Genomic DNA, 21,288 nt, shown 5'->3' with positions numbered 1-21,288 from the left:
AAAAGCATACAATAAAATACATCCCAGATACATCCTTATAATTCTTCACACATTAGGTTTTGCAGGTGTCTTATCTCTCTTGGACAGAATATTCTCGTGGAGATGGGGGAGACCTTCCCTCACGCATACTTGCCACCCTCCCTTCTTACTCCCTGTCCATTTTCTACCAACTTCGCATGGGAACCATGGTCAAAGATAAAACATACGAAATCAACATTACTTGTATTAAAGGAACAATGACTTTTCTATTCACTACAATAAGAACCAACATGGGAACTCCAGACAAGATGGCTGCTGCACGAAACTAAATCATTTAAACATTATTATAATCACTTTCACGTAATACATATCTTAGTAATTCGGCATCCTGCTTGATAATTTACAATGTAATTTCATACAGAGAATATAAGCAAATAAATCATCCTTCACAACACTATTTGTGAAGCAATTTGATGGCTGCATGAAAGTAGCAGAGGCCCATTTCATGATATTGTTATAACGAAAATTATATGTTTTTTGGTTCTTTAACTTTGTATAAGTTCAAAAATTTTGTGTGTTAGAATCATGGAATAGACAATAGAATTTCTCCATATATACACTATTTTCATACATTTATATGGTACAAGTAGATTCAGCTACTCTTTATTAGATAATATCCTCATTTTGCCAGCATTCTATATATATATATATATATATATATATATATATATATATGCGTCCCCTAAATAGTACGGGTGTGGGTCTCATTTGAAATCTCATATGGGATGATACTCTTCCAGTAATATTCATTAACTTGAAGTGAAGCAAAATCTAGTGGAGCTATACTGCCATAATTGAGTATAAACTACTGTGCCTGTTGAAAGTAGATGTTTGTGCTTTTTATAACTTTTTTCCCATGGCTCACATGCTATGTTACCAATGCAGTACTATCCATACTGCTGTGTTCCTTATGTACACAAATTCTGAATTTTGGGGTTCTTAGAACCATAACATTAAGTAATGCAGCTCGTACATGCGCAGATAGGCTGGAACGCTAGTTCCGATCTCGCGCATGCGCAATGGTGACGTTTTCACCGCTTGCGTTCCACAGGCAGTATTTCCTGTCTTGGCGCCATCTTTGAGCATGCGCAGTAGACGCGCACGAACGCTGCTGCCTCGAGGTGTGTAATACCTGTAATGTATGACCTCCTGTATTATTTTCATACATCTATATATCTTAGATTGGCCTCTGCAGCTTCCAGTGATTAGCCTAATTGCCAATTGAAGCACTGTAGATCATTTTTATATATTTTGCATTCACATATACTGTACTTGATATATGGAAGTATTATTGAATTAATGCACTTTGAATAACTGCTCTATAATATGTTTTGAAATTCATGTTTATACACTCGATTTTTGTAAATTGTACATCAACTAGTTTTATGTTAATTACTGGGTGTACCTTCTATTTATACCTGGCAATGTGTGTAGAGTTGTACAGCTTGAGAAAGGTTCTGCGACGAAACGAAACGTCTCTGCTCACTTGAGGTGAATAAAACCACCCTTTTCTCATCTATCTGGAAGTCCTGATGCCGGTACTTTGTCCCATGGTTTCTATATATATATATATATATATATATATATATATCTTTATATATCGCAAACGATCTACAAATATTTGGTATCCCCATATGCAAAGTAACTCGTTCAATAAAAAAGATGTGCATGATTATCAGTTAATGAAAAAACATAGCCGCTAGTAGTTCTTCCAGAGATAGTTGACTTTGTTATATATAAGGTTGGAATAGGGCTAAGCTAAGCTATGATCAGAAAGTAAATTCAGAGAATGGAAAGGTTATGCTTACTATGCCTTTCCCTCGTGCATACTTAATTTTTCTCTTCACTTCCATTATCCACAGTAATCCTCCGCTATTCCTCACCTTTCAGGCTCCTGTTATAGCGGAGATGGGCCTTTTTAGCTGCCAAGCCCGATAGCACCAGCTTTGTCTTCTGACCTTCTTCAGGAATATGATCTTGTCACATGCCTCTATGACAGATGAGAAAGTAATTTTGACTGGATATCCCCGCACATAGGACCTTCCATTAGCATAGTGCGTTGCAATACATTATTTATAAATGTTAGACTCTATAAAATGTTGTTATTAAAGCAAAAAAACTCCAATTTGTTTAACCATTTGTGGATTTCCATAAAAACATTACAGCAATAGTTTTTATGAAGAGATGCGTTACAAGAAGGTTGACATTTTAGTGAAGCAGAGAACGTGTATGTACATCTTATCTGTAGCTCAGTTGGTTTGAATGAGACTCAGATTGCTTCCAGCCTTCTTTTGATGGACAAAACTGATATTACCCTTGTGACCCCCTGTACAATTTTATTAAAGTGGTTTTACAGTGTAGCCTGTCTCAGTGATCTGACCTCTAAACAAAAACTTACATGACCCTCTCAGTATTTCCCTTCAGCAACACCAAGGGCTGTCAGCTCCAATAAACAAAATGATGGAGAAAAACAGATTTAAACTGGACCGCATAGTCAGACATTTCTGTCAAGCAGGCTTACAATCACATTCATGTGGACACAGCGTGCTTTACATTCTTAGTCGGGGAACTTAGCATATGTCCTAAAGTACTTGGTTATGGCTTCTCACTCGTCTTGCTCTGTTATAAATAGGAGGACACTAAACTATTGGTCATTGTATTTAACAACCAAACAACCATGTTGAAAAGAACCCCCTGTTTAGATATAGCCATGTTTTAATAATCTGTGTTGTCAATCAGGCTAAATTGTGGTAAGATTTGTCATCATTAAAGGGGTTTTCTAATTTTATGTTAAAGGAGGTTACTCATAGTATAACGAAACGTTCTGGACCATTTTGGTGGTCCCACCACAGATATTAATGGTATATCTATAGAATATGTCATCAATGTCTAATCAGTGGGTCTAACCACTAGTGCCTAGAACTAAGGGGCAATTAGATATTAGGTTAAGCACAATGACCCCTATGGCCTTTTCCCTGTCACAGCAACAATTTAAATTTTGAGTTGTGTGAGACCTGCAACATAGCCCCATGAACATGGATGCAATATTAAACAACCCTTGGGATGCACGCCTTTTGCATTACAGTCTTGATTCCCCATTTTTGTGTATCTCCTTTACAGTTGCATCCCAGTTTGAAAATACTCTCCATTGTTTCATTTTGCAGCCCATTCTCCATTGCCCCTTCTGCAGCACACTCTCCATTGGCATTTTTTCAGCACACTCATTATTGCCCCTTTTCAAGGTTGTGAACTGTCCGTAAATTTAAGGACAGTCTGCAAATATGGGTATTTTTCTCTGTGGTCCGTTTTTTTCACTTCCCCGAATCCCCGCCGAAACGTTGCACTGCGCATGTGCTAACATTTACGTGCGCACTTGCACAATGCAAAGAACAAGAGGGAAGACTCTTTGTCTCTGACTGAGGTCGGGTCGTGACCTGTCACTTGTCCTCACATCATGATAGACCGAGACCAGTAGGGGACCTAGTGGGGGTGGCTTGCAGCATTCCTGCGCATTCCTGTGCAGTGTGCACCAGGCGGTCCCTGACCCGCAGCAGTCTCCGCCAACTGACCCTGTGACTGACCATCCGAGCGAGGGTCTGGCTTCCTCTCTCTGGCTCTGGCTGGCGGGAAACTACTAGAGTGAGTGCCAGACTGACGTGTACTAGTTAGCAAGTTTATGAAACTGTGAAAGAGTATTGAGTATCAATCATTTTATTTTTTTTAATATCTCAATTGTATTACTTTAATCATTTTTTAATTCAACTTGAGTTGTGCCTGTACTTTTCTGTACTATCCCACTCATGTGATCACTTATAAAAAGGTGCTACTTATGCTCTTTATTATCACTACCTCTTGATTTTGTAATGTGTCCATAAAAATTTTGTGCTGTCTGTGAATTTTAGCTCAGGTGTCCAGAAATTACTGAAGTGGAAGTTGGCAACCCTGCCCCTTTTGGAGCACACCTTCCATTGCCCCTTTAGCAGCACACTCTCCATTGCCCCTTATGCAACACATTCCCCGGTAAGGAAAAATTAAGCAACTAAACTCTTTTACTAATGTATCAATATGGAGAATGGTAACTTTTAGGAAAATAGCAGCAAACCATTTATTGACTCTGTTTCAGTTAACAGACAGGGAGTGACAGGAATTCCATCTGTTCAACTAACCATTGTATATAATAAATTAACCTTATCTTTATCACATTATGTAAAAATGTACCATTGTATATGATAAATCAACCTTATCTTGACCACATTGTGTAATGTAAACATATACTATTGTATACTAATTCTCTTGGTTTCCTGGTGCACGTGTCACACATACGTAATTTTGGCTATATAAAGTGCTGTAATTAATAATGATATCAGTTCTTAATAGGAATTCAGAGCTCTGTGTACACACAATAAACCTTCTATAACCTAAAGAAGCCAGCATCCATAGTTCCTACTTGAGATTGAGAAGTTTTTACACTGCTGTAACACTCTCCATTGCCCCTTTTGCAGCACACTTTCCATTGCCCCTTTTGTAGCACACTCTCCATTACCCCTTTTGCAGAACACTCTCCATTGCCTCTCTATTTCTCCCATTTGCAGCCCATTCTCCATTTCGCTCATTTGCAGCACATACTCATTGTCACGATCTAGGGGTATGTGGACCCACTAGGATGTTCCGCTGTAGCAAAGAGGCAGCTGACCAACTCACAGTCTATGCAAAAGTCTATGGAAGGAGTGTAGCACAAGGGTACCTGGTGTAGTCCAGACGGCGGCAAGGGCTCTGGCATATATGGGGCTAGATGTGGTGTGTAGCGCCAGATGTGCCGGATGGTATCCGGGATGGCAGATGACACCAGTGTGGTGTATTCCAGCAGAAGAGGCAGGTTGCACCAGACGTGGTGGATTGTATCCGGGATGTCAGCTGGCACCAGACGTGGTGTATTCCAGCAGGCGAGGCAAGGCCCGGCTCAGATACTAAACAGGCTCGGGAACTAGACACAGCACAGGATAAAGGAGATCAAAGGCAGGGCACGGGAGCACTGGGAGCAGGAAAACACTAAGGGACCATTTGCAATACAAACATGGGAAAACAACTCTCAGCAGGGAGTGGAAGGGTGGAGCCTTTCTTATAGTCCAGGATGATCGGGGTTAATTAGGAAACTTTAACATGTGAGCGCGCTGGCCCTTAAGGCCGGAGCCGAGCGAGCCTGCGCACCTTAACAAACAGAGCCGGGCCGGATGGCCACGAGTGCTGGCGTCTCCTAGGAGGGAGACGCTGGCGGGGTGCCAATGGTCTGTGGTCACGGCCGTCGCAAGGTAAGGAACTGCGGCGGTCCGCGACCACAGCCGTGACACTAATTTTCTTTATTTTACAGCACCAGCACATTCTCACATTTTCCCTTTTTCCAGAACATACCTCACCTTCGCAGCACACTTTCCATTGCCATTGTTTGCAGTATTCTCTCTATTGTTCCCTTTTTGCTGCACTGCTTTCCAGCTCCCCTTGTCTGTTTTGTTGGTAGTATGTCAGACTGCCTGTAGTCAGGCAGCCAACTTTCCTTAGACACATGGTACAAATTACTATGGACTGAATATACCATCCCAAACTCATCCCTGCTCACAAATTGTGCATGTGTGTTTTAAAAGAATGAATTGGATAAAACATTTATTTACAAGTATTTGCAAGGCAGGTTCCATGAATTGCAATAGTAGTAATGATGTGACCCAATATAAATAATAGCAACCCGGGTTTTAGCATGCAATATGAGAAGCTTCCGATTCTCAATGGTAACAATATGATTCAATGTAATTAAGCACGTTGCAACTTTAGTGTTCGGTGCTGGCAGGACGCCAATCCCTCCTCCTCATGGACACTCCGCACATAAAACCACAACTTACCAGAGAAAAAAATTATCTGGATATTTTATGGACTTTGCCACTACGGGTTAGGTTAAAATGTAAATTATTTGCATACATTTGATGTCAATAGATTTTTTTGATAAAGAAACAAAGATTTTGCAAAGAAAACAAAATTTGCAATGAGCTTTATTCCATAAATTGTAATGACATGTTTGCGCTTTTTAGCTAGTTTCTTCTAGCGGGTACTATTTAAATTATTATTATTTCCATTTTGTGTTTTTATTTTACACAAACACACTTCAATTACCCATATTCATAATGAAAGTAATGTCAGAAAATGACATTCAGGACTTATGTGATTTTCAGAAAAACAAGGAGTATTTACCTCGGTAGCTTTCATGCTGAATGATAATCGAGTCTCTAGATGAGATCAAAGAGTTTTTACTACAGTATCTCCTCATGAATACTATGATGCATACAATTCAACAAATTTTTTTCAGGGAAACATATTCTGAAAAGGTTGATCAAAATCTCAACTGAATACCATTAAATGGCTGAATTTCCTACGTCCACATTTAAATTTGATTGCCATATCCCTTTTTTCACCACCGCAATGCCACTATTTATCTTTTATTCATCTTTTTCGCATAATGTGCTGGTTAAGCAGACAGTATACTCTCAAATTCTCTTATACTTTACCCATGTTGAACAAATGAATGTATTTAGCCAGAAAGGGTGAAAGGCATGGGAAAACTCTGACCTTTCCACTGGTGTTACTGAGTCACAATCAGCTTCCCGGCTTCCTGTCAGTGAGGAGGTGAAGAGATCCGTCCAGACTCATATACCCTAATAACTGCCTGGAGCAGAGCCACAGCGGAAGAAAATACAGAAAAACAGCGGAGATCGAGTTACCCGCAGGCAGTCCTAAGGCAGCGGAGAAAACTTGGTACAAGCCACGCAGCAGCGCCTCGTAAAGATCCTTCTTTTTCCCACTGTTCCATTCATTTCGTCAAGCGGTGACCTTTCGGGTAACCGGTCTGGATCTTGGCGGATCTTGGCAGCAGCACCTGTGGATTATCTTTGCGGCCAAATCTTTCGTCATTAGGTGACCATGGTACATCACTACCTCTAGCTTGCCCAATCTCATTGACCTGCACTATGTGGCGCCGTGCTTTTCGTTTTTATTTCCACTGGTGTTTCTGAGCACAATGCGAAAACATTTTAATAATTTTTTTAATTTAGAATCTTTATATTTTTTTATTTAAATACATACAACATTACAAAATTACAAAAAGTAATAGAAAATAAAAAAAAATCATATGCCTCCAGGCCCGCTTCCAATTTCTCAACCCAAAACCTTTTGAATGTACATCTTGTTGATTTATGGAAATATCTTGTTACTTCTTAACACACTCAATAAAAAACCATTAAAAATAAAAAAGTAAAAGATTATAAAGAGAAATGTGTTATCTATGGTAATTATGATGTTACTCACCCCTGCACAATCCAGCACCGCTCACCCACTCGCAAGAACTGGCACCCTGCTCACAGCTGCTGGTCGCGTCAGGTTGCCATTGAAAAAGCCCGCTCTCATAATGTCATGCCTGACAGTAAATTTACAAAGAATTTCTGCTATGAACCAGATGCCTGTGTGTTAAGGTACATTTCTTTAATACTCGCTCGTGTTTGTTCTGCATTTTGACCCTGGTCTTGACATTCACTTATGGATATAAACCATTGTCTTGCTCCCTTTGGTCTCGCCATCTGGTATTTATTTTCCATCCTTCTTGTTATTGATGCCTGGCTTGTATTTGGTTACGTTCCTGTCATTGCCTCTGGTTTTTCTAACCATTGTCCAATTTCCTTGTATTAACATCTTATTTCTGTACTGCATCTGCTGCATATATTCCGAGCAGCACACCTGCCACCAATCGAGAATTACTCTGGGAACTGTGACCTGGAAGTCCAAGATGGAAGATCATACTCCCTTGCAGGGGGAAAACGAGACGACTCCTTAGACCTCACACCTCAGTTTAGCCATCAATAAACCGTTTGCAGTCAAGGATTCACTTCTCTCGTGGGAATCGTAACACGTGACTACTTGAATCTGTTTGAATTAGCTAATTTTTCAGATATTACCAACACATTCATGAGCTGCAACCTGGTTGAGAATGATGGAGTGCCTTTCCAATTCAATATTCTTAAAGTTTTGGAGACTTTTGAGAACAGAAGGTTTCATATAATTGCTACTCATCGACCCATAATAACTTCTGATTTTATATCGCAATGGTTCAAATGAAAAAAAAAGTAAGATGAAAGATAAAGTGCTAACGATGTGTATTTAATATCTAAATATTTGAGCCATGTCCATAACATACGAAATAAAATCTGAATTTATGTTTAACCACCTACGACATTCAGCCTGCCTCCTTAGTCCACACTTAAATAGGATATTTAGGCCGGATTCACACGAGCGTGTGCGTTTTGCACGCACCAAAAATGCGGCATTTTGCGTGCGCAAATGGTACTTAACAGCTCCGTGTGTCATCCCCGTATGATGCGTGGCTGTGTGATTTTCGCGCAGCCGCCATCATTTTGACACTCTGTTTGTATGTTTGTATGTTTACTGCTGTTGCACGAATCACGCGCAAGTGCTTCAATGGGTGCGTGATGCGCGAACAACGCACAAATATAGGATATGTCGTGAGTTTTACAAAGCTGACACACACTGAGCAAAAATCACCGACTGTCTGCACGGCCCCATAGACTAACATAGGTCCGTGCGACGCGCGTGAAAATCACGTGCGTTGCACAGACGTATTACACGTTCGTCTAAATAAGCCCTTAGTGTGTAGTGTGATTTATAAATGAAATAGAACTGCAATTCTATGTGAACTATTCTTTATGACACTAGCGAGCCATCTCATAGCTTCTAACCATAGCTGTATAACCTTAAAAAACAAAAAAACAAAACATAGATCATCGAAGTAGTCTAACGAATCTATGACGTATTCCAAGCGGTCCAGCAGAACCTGCAAAACAAAAAAAATATGAAAAATAAAAAAAATTATACTCACCTACAGCAGACCTTGCGCCGCAATAGAAACTAGAGGTCAATGAAAAATAATTCCCTTAGGGCATATTCACACAGTGTTAAAGAAAAACTACGTTTAAACGGGTCAAATACACTAGCGTTTCTTGTGAAGCGTTTTTTTTTGGCACGTAATTAGGACTCCTATTAACTATGGGAACATTTGTCCACGTTTTATGCAGCAAAGAATTTACCTGATGCTTCTTTTTTTTCACGTGTTTTTAAAAATGCTCGCGTAAAAAAATTGTATAGTCCGCTTTCCCATTGATGTAAATGGAAAGCTTAATCAATTGGTTTATAATGTGTTTTTCGTGCGTTATTTTATGCGTCTTGTGCACGCTTTTTTAACTTTTTGTTGCGTAATTAGAACTCCTATTAACTTTGGGAACATTTGGCGTATTTTACGCGCCAAAAAATTGATCCGACGCTTCTTTTTTTTACATAAAAAAGCGCGTTGTATGTTCTAATGGCGTGCTTTCATATTAATGTAAATGGGAAGGTTAATCAAGCATTTTTTACGCAGTTTTCGGTGCAAAAAATGCGCCAAAAAACGCATTAAATACACGCCGTGTGAGCTTGTCAACTGAAAAGTCATTCATCACAGGGACTTTCCTCTTGGCTTTCATAATTCTCAGCCTTTTGGTGTGTCCTGTAGCTGCTTGCTGCCGTGATCAGCACGTCCTACCATTGTACAATCACCCAAAAAATGGAGCTACACAGTGGCAGGGAATTTGAAGACACCTCTTCCTGATTTGTTGCCAAAAAAAGGCAGGGGCGATGAGTGTTGTCACTAATAGGGGGAGTGAGTCAGGTTGCTTTGCCTGATTCAAATTGCTGTAATTATGGGAAGTGCTCACTCTGGTGGACAACATAGGAAAACATTCAAATTATTATTTCATTTTTAATACTTTCCATCTTGTGAAAGAAAAAAAAAAAGTGGGCGTTGTACAGAGGAGTGCATGACGCTGACCAATCGGCATCATGCACTCCTCTCCATTCATTTGCACTGCACTAGCGATATAGATATATCGCTATGTCCAGCCTCATACACAAACCCTAACATTACTACAGTGTCCTGATAATGAATACACATGACCATCCAGCCTGGACGTCATGTGTACTCAGAATCCTGACACTTCTGACTCTTTTTTTGTGAAACATCCAAGAATGGCTAAGAGCAAATCATTGGACTATTCTGAAGTGGCCTTTGTCACAGTCTGTGGGTATGTGGACCCACTAGGCCGCACCGCATTAGCGGGGAGGCAGCTGGCCAAACAACAGAGCACCCAAGCAATACAAAGTCCCGCATTAGTGTACCTGAATAGTCCAGGCAGTGGCCGAGGCTTAAGCACGGATGGAGGTGGGTGTAGCAGGATGCGTCAGATGTGGCGGATGACACTGGACGTGGCAGATGACACAGGACATGGCAGAAGACAGCAGGTGCAGTAGGACACGACTCCAACACTAGCAGGCTCAGGAATAAGGACACAGCACGGGATACAGGATACAGGTAACAGAGCACGGGAAACAACGGGAGCAGGATAACACTAAGGGACCATTTGCAAGACTGACATGGGAATACTAACAATGCTCAGGCAATGAGCAAAGGGGCAGGGCCCTTCTTATAGTCCAGGGGAATCCTGAGCTAATTAATGAGGATGATTCCCATGTTGATTTCCTTTAAGGCCGGGCATGAGCGTGCGCGTGCACCCTACCGGACACAGCAGACCGAACCGGGCGTCTCATGGGAAGGAGATGCGATCCATCGCTCACAGATCTATAGCTGCAGCCACCAGGGTGTGAGTAAACCCGACGGTCTGCGGCCATGGAACATCTGTGGAAAGAGCTGAAACATGCAGTCTGGAGAAGGGACCCTTCAAATGTGAGACAGAAGTCTCATTGAGAGTTACAGAAATCGTTTGTTTGCAGTGATTGCCTCAAAGGTTGTGCAACAAAATATTAAGTTAAGGGTATTATCATTTTTATCCAGGCCAGTTTCATTAGTTTGTTTTTTTAAATTATTCTGTTGAACCACAATTCAATAGCAATGTCTGATTTACATTAGTTGATTTTCAGTAAATGAAAATGTATTATTACTTTTGTCAGTTTCAGTTGTGGGTTTTTCTTTATTTAACGGAAGGGTACCAACAATTTTGTCCATGACTTGTGTGTATATAGCCGAAGGTAATTTTGACCTTCAGGACGCAGCTCATTTTTTTATTTTTTCTTTGAGATTGCTGTCTGAGGTTTTGTTTTTGCAATTCGGGATGTATTTTTTTTATGTACCATTTTGTGAAGGCATATATTAGTGATATGCCAACTCTTTATGAGATGGGAAAACCTATTTGATATTAATTTCTTACCATCTAGTCAGTGTTGTAAACGTGATGTACTGTATATGGAGCACAAACATTTCACCTGATGTAGTGGGATATGACGGAACCCAGGTATAGAAATACTCCACAAATGAGGGAGGAGACTTGTAGATTTATTGGCATAGTAAACTTTTTAAATAAAAAATAATAAATAAAAGATAATACATTCTGGAGTCCATCTTTAACCCCTTCCCGACATTTGACGTATCCATACGCCAAAGTCGGGTAGGGGAAGTATGGAGCCGACCGCAGCATTTAAATCGTCAGAAAGAGGGGGGCGACCCCCTCTAACAGCTCATCGCGCCCCCCCCGAAACGCAATCGGGGGGGGGGGGTGGGGGAGGGCGATGGTTGCTGTGGCTGCCTGGGGGCTTAATGAATGCCATCCGCCATCTTTGTACACCTATTAAGCCTTGCCTCCGGCAGGGCTTAATAGGTGCCTGTCAGAATCACGATATACTGCAATACATTAGTATTGCAGTATATCGTTCAAGCGATCTAACAATCGCTGGTTGAAGTCTAATAAAAAAAGTAAAAATGAGTTAAATAAGGTTTTTTTTGGTGTAAAAAAAATTTAAAGTTAAAAAAAAAAACCTTTTCCCATTTTCCCCCTAGTGCCAGGGTAAACTTCCTTTTCCCTGTTATTTCACACCGAATAGCCACCTCTGTAAATTGGAAACTGAGGGCATGCATGGAAGATATGTACCAAACAGACGAATGGTGGTAGACATCCTCCCTCAGTGAGGTAGGAAGTAAGAACTAAACTTTATTGAACAAAGAAAGAATCACAAGTTTCCTCCCTAGAGATGTGGGACGTGCTTAAGCCCCATTGGCTCTATTCAGCTGTAAGTCCATCTGTACACTCCTCTTGCATTCCAGGGGCGGTGTCTTCCATAGGCGTGTCCCTCTTACAGCCTCCATTGTTCCATAGATTCGATTTCTTTCTGTAATATACTGATATATATATGTAAGGATAATATTTTTTCAAACAATATACATGGTAATGATCCCTGACACTAGAGCATAGTGAAAAAATAAATAAATAAACACAATTGGTATCGCCGCGTCCGCAAAAGTCTGAACTATTACAATATATCATTATTTAACCCGCACGGTGAATGCCGTAAAAACAAAAAATTGTAAACGCCAGAATGTCTATTTTTTGGTCACCTCATCTCCCACAAAAAAATGAAATAAAAAGTGATCAAGCCGTACACCAAAATTGTATTATTAAAAACTACAGCTTATGCCGCAAAAAATAAGCCCTCATACCACTTAATCGACGGAAAAAGAAAAAAGTTGTGGCTCTCAGAATTTGGCGACGCAGAATAAATTTTCTTTTTTACACTTAGGTTTTTACATGTAAAAGTAGTAAAATATAGAAAAAACGATATATATTTGGTATTGCCGTAATTGTATTGACCCACAGAATAAAGATAACACGTTGTTTTAATTGCACAGCGAATTCCGTAAAAACGGCGCGCAAAAAACCATGGAGGAATCGCTGTTTTTTTCATTTTCTACCCCACAAATAATTTTTTTCCCGTTTCCTAGTACATTATACGCCAAAATAAATAGTGCTACGAAAAACTACAACTCTTCCCGCAAAAATCAAGCCCTCATAGTACTATATCGACTGAAAAATAAAGACTTTATGGCTTCTGGAATGTGGGGAGGAAAAAACGAAAATGAAAATCTGAAAGTTGTTTACAACGGGAAGGGGTTAAGTTTTAAATTTACTCTAACAAGTAATGTCCCTGTAATATAAGCACCTGCGCTTCAAAGCTTTAGTGGTTAATGGAATATAAATTTATGATGTACCCTGGATATAAAAATACTTCAGGTGAAAGCAAGCTGTTTTACAGCTATTGATCTCCATAAATACTCATGTAGAACAGAACAACAAATCTCATTTGCTTTTTACATCCATAAGCAGCATGCATGTGACAGACTCATATTATACATAGATAGCCATTGATCTTGTGGACAGTAAAAATTCATTCCCAAATAATTACTTTCTCATCATTGTTATTATATATTAGATTTTGGGTCTAAGTATATTAATTAAAAATTGCCTTTTTTTAATTTTACTGCTAGTGTGACCAAAAGGCAATCCTAATCTCATTTTTAGATTAGTGGTATATAAGTATAGGCACTCAGTGTGGAGGTGCAGGTGCAGATGAAGGAGCTACAACTTTAACTTTTAGGTCAGGTTCACACCCACACAGGTTTGATGCAGTTTTTGGCTCAGTTTTTTTTGAGCCAAACACAGAAGTGGAAACAAAAGATAGGAGATGCATTAGTCTTTTTTTCATACCTTTCCTTTCTTTTGAATCCACTACTGGCTTTGACTCAAAAAACGGAGTTAAAAACAGCCACAAAAACTGAATTAAAATGTGTGTGTGTTCCTGGCCTTAGAGTTGCATAGCACTTTCATTGATCTGTAATGGGGGTATGGTTTTGACAAACGCTGCTGCAGCCTCTTTAATCCGCAGTAGGATTGTTCTGTGGAGCTGTAAGATGTGGAAACAGCCCCATTTAGAAATGCTGGACCTCAGATACTTCCTGCCAAATTTGAACCAAATGTGAATATGAATGTACTTTTATTTATTTCCTTTCTTAGCAGCATCAAGAATAATCATGTGTCTGTAAATGTTGGTTTTAGCAGCAGTTCTATGTAATTGTAGTGTGTTGCTGTCACCGAGTGGTCAAACTATAATAGTATTTGATTTGGTGCTGTTGTGTGTTATGTAGATAGAACCTGTGGTCACATGATAAGCTGATGCAAGTCCCTTAAGTTAATGTGATACTGAAGATGCTGTTATTGGCCAGCTGTAGTGGAGCTCACTTAGTGGTGGGGAGGTGCAGCCCTGGACACAATTATTAAGGTGTCTCTTAAAGTTGAACTTTAAAGAAGTACAACACCTTATATGTTAAATATCTATAATGGGTCCAGTTTATAAATTATTTAAGTAATAAAAGAATTTGAAGTATCACTTTAAGGCTATGCTCAAATCTGTGATAAGAATTCAAATGTTATGTTCCGTCATCAGAGCAGATAGACGGAATTCAATGCTGCGATGGATATGTCATTTGACGGAAAACAATGGTGCCCGACAGACACCATTGACTTAATGGTCTCTGTCGGGTTTCCATCATGGTGACCGTGATTTTACCAAAATAAATAACGCAGCATGCTGCTCTATTTTTCAGCCATTTTTAACAGAATTTGTAACGGAGCTGTAAACAGGGTCTATGCTTTGTTTATATAAAAAAACAGAATACCCCTTTCATAACCTAATGCTGTCAAGATGCAAGCTTTGATAATAGTGGACAGAAGATTTTTTTATATGTTAAAGGACCTAAAATCATTACTTACTACTAATCAAAACGTAAGTCTTTCTCTTCAAAGCAAGTGGAAAACACTGTTACAATCGTTCTCATCTGTTAAACTCTATCTTTCTAAATTACTTTTCAAGACACTGACCCTTTGAGTTGTGTAAATTGAAATTAGTTGCTCACTTGAGGTTGTTAGCAAATTAATTTCCCAGGCATACAAACAACAAGCTGGCAAAGTGTCAATTTATTTCAATGCAGATGGAATTGCAATTTTGTACCAGAATCATTTTCATTCCAAGGCTTGTTCTCACATGCCCTTCTTTAACAGGTAACATGAAGATAAAGGGAGGTAGCTATAATTCAAGGGATTCTTTGTTAGTTACAGGTTATTTTTATATGGCAATCCCATAAAGATAACATATGTCTTCAATCAGGGGCATAGCTATGGGAAGTGCTGAGGTTGCAGTTGCACCCGGCCCTGGTGTCTGAGAGGGGCCTCAGACAAACCCCATAAGAAGACACCAATATTATAAATGGCACATGGTAGGTTGGAGGCCCTGTTATAGATTTTGCATCAGGGCACAGGAGCTTCAAGTTATGCCTCTGTCTTCAATGGTTATGTTCAGGGCCTGATTATAGGTAGAGCATGAGAAGCAATTGTCCACCACCCGGTCCCCTTCAGCAATTTCCTGACACCAATAGGGATATACATATGGTAATGATTGTGGGACATGTAGTTCCTCAGCAGTCAAAAAGCAATGAGAGAAGTAAGGTACACCTTGACTAGGTGAAGAGGTCCACACCAATTGTTTTGACCCTTAGTCTTTTATCTAATACTTTGAGATATCACTGGGTTATTTTATTCTATGGGCCCTTTTACACCGGTCAATTTTCGGGCAAACACGCATTCAAAGAATTGTGTCTAATACCCTATGATGTCACTGGGTCCCCTTTAGTCTAATTGTATTTGATGTCACTGGTGCCTATTGAGTATAAATTGTGTGATGTCACTTTACTCTTTTTAGTCAAATGCTTTTTGATGAGACTAGTGGAGTGGCAAAAGATAACCCTTCCCTGGAGCTTCTCTATTTTGCAAAAAGTGATTTTAAACTTAGACTAGGCCCATCATGTTGCATGAAATTGCTTCAGTCATGAGATCCCGCTGTGTTTACACTTTTGGCCGCAGCTCTTTCAACACAACGCCTCAGTGCTCATCCAGGGACCGTCTTCCTGGATAAGCGCTAAGGCGATTTGTTGAGGGAGCCTCGGCCAAAAGTGTAAACACAGTGTGATATCACGACTGAAGCGGAGATCACGCTGTGCAGGTAAAGGGAGAAGCTGTATGGTGCTGATTGGACAGCGTCATGCAGAAAACACAAACACCGCAGACAGAGAAAAAGCAGTGTTACTGCCAGGGCCGGCGTCAGCACCCAGCGAACTTGGGAAAGGGCAGGGGCCCACAACCCTTGGGGGGGCAAACTCGGCCACAGGGTGCTGCCGCTGCCATCATGGCACCTCCGGGAGTGGAATCCCCGGCCAGAGTCTTGCCAGGGATTCTGCTTCTAGAGGGAGCTCCTGTCTAGGAGGCGGCGTAACTACCGCTGTAGCAGCCATAGCGGCTGCCACAGGGCACACGATATGAGGGGGCCGTGCCACCCACCGTCAAGGCCCCCCATGCCCAGTGGCCCCGCTAGCAGCCACTATGGCTGCTACAGTAGTAGCGACGCCACATTCAATAGTATCTGCGTCCTTAGGATGCAGATACTATTATTAATAAAAGTAGTAACAGATCCTCTTTAATATAATTTCTAAACTTAAAAAATTCCTATCAGTAACATAACTGACCTTTGTGGGTTAGAATCAGATATCTGAATAGTGGTTTTGATAACTATTGTCACTTTCAGTGGCCTTTCAAGAAATCATTAGGAATGGCATTTAGTGGACAATAGGAAAATATTGAAATTAGAGATGATCGATTAGACAAATGAATTCGGTATGAACTTCACAAAAGTTTTGGATTCTACTAACTCCGATACTTTTGGGGTTCGCTGCGCAGGAATCACAGCAAAATGGCGGCTGCCAGCAAGCATCTGGCACCATTTTAGAGATTAAAAAAGTATTACATGACTTCTGGTGGGCTTCCCCATAATGCTTTGCAGGCAGCCTTCCCAAAATGCACTGCAGATTTTCCCATTCGGGATTCCCATCTATTTATCAGAGCAGCTCTCATTCTAGAGGATCCAGCATATCCATTCATGACACACAAACCCCATTGATTTCAATGTGGACCATGTAAACACGGTTGCCAAATCCGATTTTTTCTTTTTTCAGGACAATTTCTAACTGTGGGTGTAATGCTTTATTTCTTCTCTGCCGGTTTCCCCACAAATTACAGCTAAAACTAGGGCTACACAGTGACTTTGGAATCTAAACCTGCTGGACTTTTTGCGACTACCCCATTGTGGTCACGGTAACTTTCAGGGTGCAAAGAGACCACATTCACTTTCATTACCTGCAATGCAGGCAGCGCAACACAGGGATATTTGTCTGTGTCACGGCCAGAGTCGCTGTGTAGCCCTAGCCTAATAGTCCAGATCAAAGATTAGTGAATCAATTCTACACAAATCAAATTAGTCACAAATTTTGCAAAAGTTATGGATTTTAGCAAATCGAAGACTTTTGATATTTCTCACACTCAAATAGCTCAATATGGCGGTCACCATTTTACAGATCAGACTAAGACAAGAAGACAGAGAAGTAGGGTCACATGATCTCAGGTGGTGGCCCGGTGGGCTTCCCCATAATGCCCTGCAGAGAGCCCTCTCTCTAGCACAGCCAATCATGAGGGGTATAGGGTAACAGTCATATGAGTCATAGCTACTATAAACAGCACAACCAGTAAATACTGCTGCTTGGTGGGGATACAGATAGGAGAGAGAGAGGATGTCAGACAGAGAATAAGAGATAGTAAAACACAGAATAATGATAGATAGTGGATTAGTGTCAGTGAGTGTGTTTTAGAATGTGGAGAAATGAATAGAGAATAGTTCGATTTACAATTATTTATATGTATACAATGCTTACATCAATTTGTGAATCACCAATATTCATCACATCATTTACAAATCTTCTTCAATAACATTAGTTCAGAGTGTCATACACGACTTTTCAGGGCATTTAGGGCACTTACGATTTGCATCAAACTTATTCTGACCGTATAGAATCTGACTGCTGGTTCATTACAATCAGACCCGAAACTAATTTCAGGAAATTCGCTCATCTCTAGTCCAGATGGGTTGTCTAAAGAGGTCAACTCCTTTAATTAACAACACTTAGTAGTGCATGTTGAACGTGGGTATCTATTATCGTGCTTCTTGCATTCAAGATTATTGTATAAATGGAACAACTAACCCTGTAATAAAGTTAGCCCGTTTCACATTGTTTTACCTTTTGTTGTCACAGTCCATCTGAGCACTATTTGGCATGATAATCAGTGATGTGAAAGTAGCTGTCTTTGTAAAAGGGCAGGGGTGTTACCATAATAGGGGTAGAGGTATCCCCCGTAATTTACAATCCACAATGTAAATGGCCTTCATTAATGATTAAGCATCACTTTAGAAGTAACAGTAACGCCTCCACTTATGTTTAATTTCTGCTTTATTACGTGAAAACCAGACCATAAACACTGAAGTGAAACAAGTGAATGGGAGAAAAAGCTGAAATACCTGTGAATCCCGAGAGTCGGACCCCGACCCATTAGCTATTGATGGCTTATCCTGAGGATAGGCCATCAATATTTAGTGGCTGGAAAACCCCTTTAAATCTTTGGGAAATTCTGCACAGTCATTTGTGTGAAGGCGTTATCTCATTATCATTAGCTATGAATTTAAACTGAATTTTAGGAAAAATTATACAAATGTATCAGTAATTCTTGGAGCTCCAAATAAAGCTTGTACCTGCAGATCTGGCTTCCCACATCAGCTTATGCCAGTTATATCTGTATGGGCTAGAGGAGCACCTGCTTTCTGGCATTTTCTGCTTTTTTCCTGCTCACTCTCAGTCTCCCGCCGTTTCGCATACACCAATAGGTTGTAGAAAGTGTACCTTTTAACAAAACTCACATTAAATTTTCTGCTCCTTTGTCTATTGTATTTTTTCTGTTCTTCTTTTGATGTACTGTGGAAGTCATTTTGAATCCTTTAACTGTACAATGCAAATTAAACGTTGATGTGTCATAAACAAGTGTAGTTGTAATGGTACGGGGTGGGGAGACGAAAGGTGAGCCCTAACAGTGGCGGATTATAATATAGGCGTTTTGGGCGGCCGCCCGGGGCCCAAGCTTTTAGGGGGCCCATCGCAACCCGAAACGCACATCATTTTAAATCGCTTAAGGTCGGACTCACTAATGGCCGTTCACAAGAAGCGCCGCTAATGGCCGTTGAGAGGGAGGGGCGGGCGGACTGCAGCAGAGGGCAGCGCAGTGCTGATGAGGAGGAGGGGGATGGATATCAATTGCTGGATAGGACTAGCAGACTAGCCGTGGTAGAACACGCCCCTCTGACGCTTCACGTACCGCCAGTGAGGAACAGACGAGAAGGGCGGTGGTCGAGCAACGAGGAGGTTAGTGTTCATGTTCGTCTCCATCTTAATTTACATCTAAGTGACTCCAGAGGACTCCATGAAGGGGGGAATAACCCCCCATCCCATCCCCCATAGAGCTCTCAGGATTTCAGTATTTATTATACAGCAGGGGAGGTTTGAGCGGTGTAACTCACTGCAGAGGACTCTATGGGGGGACAATAATTTCCCTCCATAGACACTCAGCAGTGAGTTACACGCTCAAATCTCCCTGCTGTATAATAAATACTGAAATACTGAGGGCTCTATGGGGGATGGGGGGTTATTCCCCCTTCATGGAGTCCTCTGGAGTCACTTAGATGGTTAGAACCCCCCTCCCCCATTCAGTATAATCCCCCCTTCCCATAGAGCCCTCACTAGTTACTAATATATTACAAGGGTAAGTCAAATTGTCTGACTTCTGGGGGCTGTATAGGGGGGTCTGAGCGACGGGCTCTATGGGGGGGGGGCTACCCCCCCCCCACAGAGATGTCAGAATCAGACACTCAGACCTCCCTATAGAGTCCCCAGAAGTCAGACAAACTCACCTCCCCTTGCAATATAATCCCCCCATACAGCCCTCAGTTTTCCCATAAGAAAAATGTATGACATATCCACCATCCGTAAGTCCCATAAAACTGAATGATGGTTACGGAAGCAGTGTCTCTCGCCGACTCCCTCTGATCACTAAAACTAAGCGGCGGAAGCACTCGTGTGAGCGCTGAGCCACTTGGTTTCTGTTTCCGGAAAGCTGAGCAGCTTATGTACGGGCTTATAGAAAGTCAATGAGCCCGTACACCGCTACTTTGGCTTTCCGGAAAAAGCCAAACAGAAATGAAGTGGCTCTTTGCTCACATGAGCGCTTCTGCCGCTTAGTCTCCGCACCCGGACGCCCACCCATCAAAAGTTCTGACATGTCACTATGACATGTTAGAAGTTTGTTAAAAATTGACTTACCCTTTAGGCCTCATTTACACGAGCGTGTGCGTTTTGCTCACACAAAAACTGCGGCGTTTTCCGTGCGCAAAAGGCACTTAACGGCTCCATGTGTCATCAGTGTATGATGCGCGGCTGCGAGATTTTCGCGCAGCCGCCATCATTATGACTAGAGATGAGCGAACTTCTGAAAAGTTCGGTTCGGCTAGTTCGCCGAATTTCACGAAAAAGTTTGTTTCGGACCGAACCTGTAATTTCCGTGCGCCGAGCATGGTACTGTCCAGGGTGCTGATAGAGTTAATGGGCTGCACTAACTCTTTCAACAACCTTGACAGTACATGCTCGGCGCACGGAAAATACAATTTTAATGTAATAAAAAAAAATAAAAAATACGTTCATACTTCCATTCCTCCTGTCCGGCCTCCAGCGGTGACGTGTCATCCATGTCGCCGCTGCAGCCAATCACAGGCTGTAGTGGCGGTCACGCACGTCAGGATGACGTCAGAAGGCCGGCCTCCAGGGATGACTCTTCATCCCACGTGACGGCCTCTGCAGCCAATCACAGGCTGCAGCGGCCTCTGCAACCAATCACAGGCTGCAGCGGCCTCTGCAGCCAATCACAGGCTCCTCTCCTGAAATACTCTGTGCTGCCTTAAACTCTGTGGACAGGTCAGGATCCTGTTTCTTTTAAATGCTGCTGGGGAACCCGCTCGATCCATTATATAAGGCTGCGCTACAGTGCAGCATTTAAAAAAAAACAGGATCCTGACCTGTCCACAGAGTTTAAGGCAGCACAGAGTATTTCAGGAGATGAGCGTGCAGATTCAGTGCTGCTGTAAACTCTGCTCTTACCATTACGTAGCTCAGTCTGTTACCACTCCTCCACTCCTGTCCTCAATAACACCTTCAAATGATTGGCAAGTCACCATGTAATGGTAAGAGCAGAGTTCACAGCAGCACAGAGTATTTCAGGAGAGGAGCGTGCAGATTCTGTGCTGCTGTGAACTCTGTGTGAGGGGGGCCCAAGTTGTATCAACAGC

This window comes from Rhinoderma darwinii, chromosome 8 (genome assembly GCF_050947455.1).
Source record: "Rhinoderma darwinii isolate aRhiDar2 chromosome 8, aRhiDar2.hap1, whole genome shotgun sequence".
In the NCBI taxonomy this organism is placed as follows: Eukaryota; Metazoa; Chordata; class Amphibia; order Anura; family Rhinodermatidae; genus Rhinoderma; species Rhinoderma darwinii.
Note: the sequence above shows the minus strand (reverse complement) of the source record.